Source organism: Pantherophis guttatus, chromosome 1, assembly GCF_059756535.1.
Source record: "Pantherophis guttatus breed Tessera chromosome 1, ASM5975653v1, whole genome shotgun sequence".
Classification (NCBI taxonomy): Eukaryota; Metazoa; Chordata; class Lepidosauria; order Squamata; family Colubridae; genus Pantherophis; species Pantherophis guttatus.
In genome coordinates, this window is record NC_142063.1 from 213,490,623 (window position 1) to 213,499,832 (window position 9,210).

Here is a 9,210-nt window from a genome sequence, read left to right on the forward strand (position 1 = left end):
GGGGCATTGAATTATGGGTGTGGGCCCGCACGCGCGTGATCCCCTCACACTCCCCTTGCTTTTGGCACATGACGGCAAAAAAGTTAGCCATCACTGGCATAGCATGTCCTTGACTTACAACATCGCATCATATAGTATTTTACTGACTCAGTTTCTGAATCATATTTCACAAATAAATTGTGCCTAACAAAATGTTACGAATTATAAGATTTCCAAATTCATTTAATTTTCTCAATAACCCCCCTTGTTTCCATAATTCTTTTTTCATTGTGCTGCTTATTAGGAAGTATCAAAATCAATTCAATACATAAGAACACCCATGCAGTATGATTTTAAAAACAGGCAATTACAGTACTGCAAAATATTGTGAGCTTCTACCTTCTTTATAGCATGCTAGTTTGGTGGAAGGCAGTTAATAAGAGTTGTAGAGTGGTCATAAGGGATCAGTTGCACAAAACGTGGAATCTGGATGAACTGACTGTATATGCTGATTTATTGGTAGAATTCACTTGCAGATAGAAATTTTAATGTAGATCTAGACACATGCACAATCTCATGTGTGTCAAATTATAGCGCTATCAAAAGAATGCCACGCATACAGTGATATTGTCATCCAAGTGACACCATTGCTGTATGTACTTGCATCCCAACATTTGACACAAGTAAGTTCAGTCATGGCCATTTGCCTATTCTCTCTGGATCCATGCAGACTTCTGTCTCCAGCACTTTCAGGTCTATTATAAACACAGGAGAATCTACATTGAGCATACTGGCTAGGAATTTAGGAAGTTTACACTTCTGGGGGTGCTGAAATGGGAAAGGCAGCTCTAGGGCCTCATCGAGGGACTGATGTTTCTGACAACACTGAGGATCAAAACAGAGGTGGTGAAGCCCCAAATGCCTGGAATACGTTCTTTGTCAAGGCTCTTCAAATTAAAATCTGATTATGAAAACATTTGTTTAAAATATACAGTACAAGTTGGGTTTTTACTGTCAAACAAATCACTGGATTTGCTAAAAGCATTGTAGGAATTTGAAAAAACAAACAGCCCTTATCATATTTATCAATGTTTTTAAAAAAAAAAAAAAAAAAGACTGATTTTTTTTTTTACATTATGTCAAAAAGAAAGCCAAGTTAAAGTTATGTGTAAAAAGAGTAAAGTCTTTTTCAAGTGAAGCTTGACTTCTGGTGACTTTGTTGACACGCCCATGCAGTTTTCTTAACAACAGCACTGAAGCGGCTTACCACTGCTTTCTTTGGGGATGTTTTTCAACTTTCAACTAGACTACCAACACTCTGGTATTTCCTAGAGATTTCCCATTCAAACACTAGCCAGGCACAACCCTATTTAGTTTCCAGGCCCAGAAAAGGTACTTGTGGCTACTGAGATTATGCCTTAAAGGGGAAAAAAACTACCTTAACACAAAATTCAGTTTTTCATTCTGTGCAAAGTCCTTTGACATTCAGGATTGTTACATAGGGGCAGGTATTGGGTGGATGTTTGGCAGTAAATGTAGCAGAGAATTACTGAACCATCAAAGAGGTAGGCAGGAAAACAGATTTTGTAACCTGGCAACAATGCAAGGTTTCTGTAAGATAAGAGAAAAAAAGATAATTGGGGAGACATTTTTTGGGGAAAAATTGGCTGTTGATTATAGCTAAAGAAAAAAACTCTAGGAGGGCTACAATCATTAAAAGAATGAAAGAATGTTTGCAATCAAGTTTTTCAAATGTTAAATGCAGATACAGCTTTTTAAGTGTTACAGATAAAAACAGATGTTTCAGAAAGCTTTTACAAACACCCACACACTGTATACTTGGAGTTAGGAAAAGGAAAATCACACATACTAGACCCATCCCATATGTTGACACTGGATATTAATATAAACAGGTCTGGTGCCATACAATCACTGTTATGTTTTAAATCAATGTAGCAGTATCGTGTGCCTCTAGAATTGAGAGTTAAAACAGTTTTACAACAGCATATAAATTTGATTTTAGGGCATGTCTGAAATATCAATATATCATTGGTCTGGGTGCTGTGGAGATGATAGAAGCTGCATTCCCACACATGCTTAACTTGGATTCTGAATTAACCCATTTTCTGGATTCAAACAATATATCAAAACATAAGCTAGCCAAACATTATTGAGTCTGTACAACACAGTAAGTATTTTTTAGAAACCTAACTGAAGTTAACAGTGACCAAGCTTATGACTGTTGTCTGCAGACCAAGTTTATGACTGTTGACTGTTGAATTTTTAAACAAAATATTGTGAAAAATGTGTCACTGGCAGATAAACTGATCCATATTTTTATGGTATTTTGGTTAAAAGTTCAAGGGGCTGCTTAATGGGGATAGGCTTATACGTGAGTATATAAGGGAAATATGGGTACTTATTACCATGTTTACTTTGGGGGATACATATCCATGGCTAAACCAAACCCAATCTTTGCAGTGCATTTTGACACCTAGAATTCTTGGCTTATCCAGAAGTAAATAGGTTATATTAGGCAAATATACATGATAGGTGTAATTTATCTGATGTGCATGTTTTTGAATGCAACTGAATTGTTGGGGATCCTGCTATATATTGCTTTGATTTCGTGATAAAAATAATATTCTTTCTCACTTAAAATTTCATAATAAATATTGAAGGGGATTTAAATAATATAAAACATTGTTTCTTTTTATTTGTCCCCTGGAGGTTGAAGAGAATTTTGTACCAAAGAAGATTTGTATATTGATTGTGTTAATGTTCTAACTTTGGTCTGTCCATATGGCTAAGATGCAAAGCTGACAACACTAGAAATTTGTATTTCTCGCATGTGCTGTTTGTTTTACTCTTTGCCAGAAAGACTCCACCATTGAAAACTTGTTTAAAACTAAGTCAATACAACTTTTGAAACTCTAAATTATTATGGCTGGGCATGCTCTGAACATAACACAGAAGCAGCATTTCTAATTAAACCACCCATGTTTTTTCTTTTTCTTTTCAGATTTCCATATGGGTCAGAAAAAAAGAGGAAACTGCTTTACAGCGATGACTCATTAAAGTGATAATAGCATCTTTTTCGGATTTCTCTGAAAAGTAATAGGCTGCTTTAATCAATAGCAGCAGTGGCACTCATAGAAAGTTCAAAGTATGTTCTCCAAGACAGTTTGGAAACATGCCTCCCCCGATAAATATATATAATAACTTTTCTTTTAAAAATAGTACTTTCTATGTATCATGCTATGTACGTGTAAATTTTATTAGAAAAAGATAGCAATTACCATATTTTTCGCACTATAAGATGCACCGGACCATAAGATGCACATTAGCTTTAGAGGAGGAAAACAAGGAAAAAAATCTGCCTCTGCCTCCCAGCATCCATCTGGTATTCATCTGACAAGCATCGTTGCAGGAAACAGCAAACAGCCTGGTCAGCTTTAGCACGTTATTGCAGCCCCAGCACATGGCTTGTCAGGGCTCCGCTCCGTTGCGCCCACCACCGGTCAATTAAGATGAGCTGATGCCACTGCCGAGGAATGCTGGAGCTTTCACTGCTGAGCAGCTGATTGGTAGTTGGATTGGCCTCCTGGAATACTGCCAATCAGCTGTTCTAGGCGGCGAGGATTGCTGCTGCCTATTGCTGCCATTCGCTGCTACCGTTTGCAGTTCACCATTGATCGCTGTTTGCTGCCATCGCCAATCACCGCCATCATTTGACAATTGCCTTCGCCGATCGCTGCTGCCAAATGAAGGTTATCAGCAAATGATGGTGGCAAACAGCAATCGACAGCGAATGGCAAACAGCAGCAGCAAACAGCAGCAGTAGGCGGTGGCAATCCCCGCCGCCTAGAACAGCTGATCAATAGTATTTCGGGAGACCGATCCAACCACCAATCAGCTGCTCGGCAGCGAAGGTTCAAGTGTTACCTGCCGGTGGTGAACAGTGGCAGCAGTGACAGGTGGCAGCGGTGACCAACCCCCTCCTCCGACCTCAATATTCGCTCTATAAGACGCACAGACATTTCCACCCACTTTTTGGGGGAGAAGGAAGTGCGCCTTATAATGCGAAAAATACGGTATTTTTTGTTTTCCATTATATACTGTGTGTCAATATTTCTTCCCTGCAGCTTATACCCAGTGGAATATAAACACTATTGGGATATTAATAAGAAAGAACATTAATTTATGTTGAAAGGATATTATTTCCTGGATGTATGAATAGAAAGAAACTGCTCTCCAGTTTATAGATGATATCTTACATAAAAAGCAAACTAGTTGACCATTTTAAAAAAGAAAATCCAAAATTCCTATTAGGGTGATTGTTTTCATCACTGTAATTTATGAAATGACAGTATAATTATTTCTAATTCATTTCTAATAAAGGCTTTCAACTCTGTTTTTGGAAATCCTGCTATTTTGGTTTCTGGTGTGTTATTATGAATAAACAACAATAATTTTCTTCTGTCTTCTGAAATACACATTTCTTTCTATTTTATATAAACTGTAATCGGCTGTAGATCCATCAGACTGCATGGATATATAACAATGCAATCAATTTTGCTTTTAAAATCTGGTAACAACTTTTCCCGCTCATACCAAGTATCCCCAAATAGTCCAAATACACAAGGTTTTTTTCTTTTTTTAACCCATACATACTCTCAGTTTACAGGCATCATGATTGCACCCTGTCCAATTCTTTACAACCAGTTCAAGAATTGCCAGTAATGGAGAAATTCTATCAATTCCCGCACCCCATTCAAGCATACATTTCTAACATTTTTCCAATTAACTAGTATATAACTCATCTATCTGTTTGAATGTTTATAAACTGAATTGCAATGTGACTTTAATAAAACACAGTTATTGTTCGCTTTGTGTCAGGAAGAAGATAAAGTTAAATTAGTGTTTTATTCCTTTTTATAATAAATATTTAACCTTGAGGTAAGATTTATAAGAGGCTGGAAATAAGGATACATGTGTTTAAGTAAATCATCACTTTCTTTCCCTAAATTATTTTCAAAAGTTTAGTAGTTCTGAAGCATTGTTTGAACATAGTTCCTCAGAAGTGGAATTAAAAGCATTTATTCTAGCCATATATTATCAGCAGTATATTTCCTCACAAGGCTCTTTTATTAACTCACAAGTCATTTACAAACAACAGTTAAAATGATATTATCTGCTATTTTGTTCTCACTTACTGATGTCTTCTAGTTTCACTAACTGGATATTAGTGATACATTATCCATTATTTTTTTAATCTCTTAATTACGGCACAATGCAAGTCAGCTCCCTCTCTGCTAGTTTCCTGGGTGACCTTTGATCAGATACTCTTTCAGAATTTCTCTGTGTTGTTGTAAAAGTAAAAGGTAGATAGCAATACTCACAAAGCATGCAGGATAAAAGTATAACATTTCAAAAGGACCTCTGGGTGTTGGTATTTATATAAGTATAATATAGGTAAATTACATCTATTTACCTATCTTTTTATAAAAAAAATAGATACAGCAGTTGCTACTCCAAAGATCTTACAGTGTAAAAAGACATGGAAGAGAGAAAATGTGCCAAAACAAGAAATACATGATTGTTTCAGTTATTAGTGTTTTGGCTTTGTATCCTGAATTATAGCGCCCACATAATAATCTAAGACTTTCTAAGGCAGGGGTCCCCGGGCCATGGACCAGCACCGGACCGTGTTAGCATGCGAAACCACGGGCCCTCGGATCCACAGAAAAACCTTTCTCCACAGAATCGGTCCCTGGTGTCTAAAAGGTTGGAGGCCATTGTTCTAAGGAACAGTGATTTTGGAGGCCCTACAGCTTTACAGCAATCCTTCCCTGGTTTGGGTAAAGATAAAGGGATCCAAAATAGTGGCCATTTGAGTTTGGGAAAAGTGCTAAGTGTGAAATCTTAGAATGGCCCTGAAAGAGAGGGCACAGTGATATGACTACTAACTGACTTCTTGCAGATCATGTGCTAAGAATGCAACCCACTTTTTGCAAGTTAGTTTGTCTCCCTAGGCCCGTGATGGCGAACCTATGGCCCATGTGCCCAAAGTGGCATGTGAAGCCATGTCGCCCGGCATGCGCGACCTTGCCTGTTTGTCTTCTGGGTTTCTGGCGTACGTGCGTGCATGACGATCAGTTGTCCTTTGTGTGTGCGGCATGCCAAAAAACGGTGTGCGCATGAACGCTGGCCAGCAGATTGTTGGATGCGCCTGCATGCTAGAACCCGGAAGTTCAGCTTTTCTGGAGCATGGCTGTGATGAGCCTAAAAGGCTCGCCATCACAGGCACAGGGTGTTTTGACCTAGGCCCAAGTAGGTATTATCAGACGCAATCAGTACTAAACAGATTTTATTAGAACAGCTGAGAATTAACTCATTCTCAGCATAGTCCAAACTAATTCAAAACAAAATTCTTCATAACACAATTCTTCAGCCTTATCACCAACTTTTAGCTACTCTTGCCTTCTGGCAGCTCTTCTCATGCGTGCACTAGGAACAGGCTCCTCCTGTTCCTTTGCTTCTCTGCTGTCAGCCTCTGGAAGCTCCGGAGTCCGCACATCACTCCCAGATGGCCCTGGCCCCATCTCTGCCTCTGACGCAGAGCCTGCATCCAGGCCTTCCCCAGCCTCCAGGACTGGTCCATGTTCTTCCTCAGCCTCCTCACTGTCTGACTCTGCTGCCAGCTCTTGCCCACAACACAGGGCAAGAAGACTATTTAATGCTATCAGTCAAAGCACATTTATTTATTTGATTTTAATTCTGCTTTTATTAATTTACAAGTGACTCAAAACTGCAAATCTGCTTCTACATACCTACTCCTCCTTTCTTCTATTTTGCCCAAAGCAAGGCTATGAGGTGGTTGGGCTGAGAGAGAGCGACTGGCTCAAAGTCACCCAACTGGCATTCATGCCTAAGGTGGATCTAGAACTCTCCTGGTTTCTAGGCCAGCACCTTAACCTTAATGAATGGATGATCTACAGCATGGATGTCAAACTCAATCGCATCACATGACATATCATGACGTTTTTTGCCTTTGTGGAGCCAGGGTGGGCCTTCATGTGATGCTTCCGGCCTGTGGGCCGCCAGTTTGACAGGCCTGATCTACAGTATCTTACAGTTCAACTGATGGAGCTTTCTGGGAAATGCCAACAGCACTCACATATGATTACGTCCATCCACATCTGAGGTTCAACCAGGGTTGTTCAGTTTACCTACTGGCAAAATAAAGATTTGATGACGAGGGTACATACATTAAAGTTTTGAAAACGGGGGAAAAAACCCTGGACAGGAAGATTATTTATAAATGTAAGAACAGAGATTTCAAAGGAACAAAGGAAGGGAAATAGGAAGGGATGGGGGGAAAGCAATGGGAATGAGAGTTGGAGAAAGGATAAGCGATACCAAAATATTAAAGCACACTTTTTAGGCTGATCAAAAATACATAATTACGTATATAAAGATGTACTGACAGATTTTTATGTGTTAATAGTTAATTTATTTTTCTCTGACCAAAGGCTGGTCTTTCTTAAGAAACTTGTGAGAATCAGGATTTCTTAGTTGGCTCTAGAAACAAAGCAGGATCCAATTCAACCTGTAATTGCATGATTGCTACCAATAAACATCTGAATAATGGATGGGTTCTTATGGTAACTATGGTTTATGGGAGGAAGCCCATTTTCTGAATCCAAATGGCATACAACTATACATTTGGATCATAGAGCAAAATAGGCAAAAATATGACGGATTTGATTGTGGTTCAGTGTCTTTTGTGAACTCAACAAATCTGAATGCCTACAAATAAACACAAGTCCTCTGGAACAAGATCAGGTCATGAGAGCGCTGCTTAGCCAGGAACACTTTCAGAGAAGCCAGAGGTCTAGTTTGTGGACAAAGAGACCTTTGTAACTGAATTTACCGAATCACAGGGGCAGAACTCTGAGTAGTGTGGGTTGGCTGTGTCTAGACATCCTTGCATTTTCCCAGGACAAGCTACGTGAGGGGCTTTGTGGAAAATTAAAAGATAGCTAAATTTAGTTTAGCAAGTGGTGTTCAGAGTACCAAGCCAAAAAAAGGGGGGAATCTTCCTAGAATAGGTCTTAATTCATGGGCACGTAAAACATAGATTTATCTTGATCTGTCGTGTATGGCTATAGATCAAGATCTACCTATTGGGTCAAATGACAGCCTCTATATTCCTCGTCAGTAAAAGAGATACATCTCTACAGGTGTGTGCACATGTAGTTTTTTTAATAACTCGATTGGGCTTATAAACTTGTTACCAGCTTATTTCTTCTTTCTTTTTCAAAGAATGGTACCCAAGTAGTGTTCTGGATGAGAAACTGAAAATATGACATTATACATGATATAGCTTTGTGGCAATTAATTAGCATCTTATTGTCATTTGCCTCTGTCTGGAAAAATTCTCTGAATAGTTTCAAAAAAAAAAAAAAACTCCTAGGAAAAGGTGAAGTTCCTTCTGAGTAAAGTTCAAATCAGTGGTGGGATTCAGCCAGTTCGCACCACTTCGGGAGAACCGGTTGTTAACTTTCTGAGCAGTTTGGCAAACTGGTTGTTGGAAGAAATCATTAGGGCCGAGAACCGATTGTTAAATTACTTGAATCCCACCACTGGTTCAAATCCCAATTGCATAAAAATGTCCACATTACCAATAGAGGAGAATATTTGTAGCTCAGGGTTAAACTCTGGGGTCTTTGGAGCTCTCTGAGCTTGGTTGTTTCGTTGCAGACATTTCATTACCCAACTAAGTAACATCATTAGTCCACTGATGAAACATCTGCAAGAAAACAACCAAGCTCAGAGAGCACAAGGGCCCCACACTGTTGATGCTTTTATTTGTTTTACTTCTAAATTTAGCCTACAATCCTCCTATTTCCTGATGCTCTTGTCTCCAAATATTAATGATGTTGCTATTTAGCTTTACCCAGCAACTTTACCCCCAAGATCATTTGAGTGTTTACCACACAAAGTATTTATCACACACATTTACACCCCACTTATTTGACAGAGTTCTGAGGATGGCCAGAATGATAGAAAACCGCACCCAGTTTGCAACAATTTAATGAAGGCTCAGTGGTGAAATCCAAAAATTTTCTCTAGGGGTTCTGTGGGCGTGGCTTGGTGGGCATGGCTTGGTGGGGATGTGATTGAGTGGGCATGGCCAACTTGACATCACTGACGTCACTCACTGTT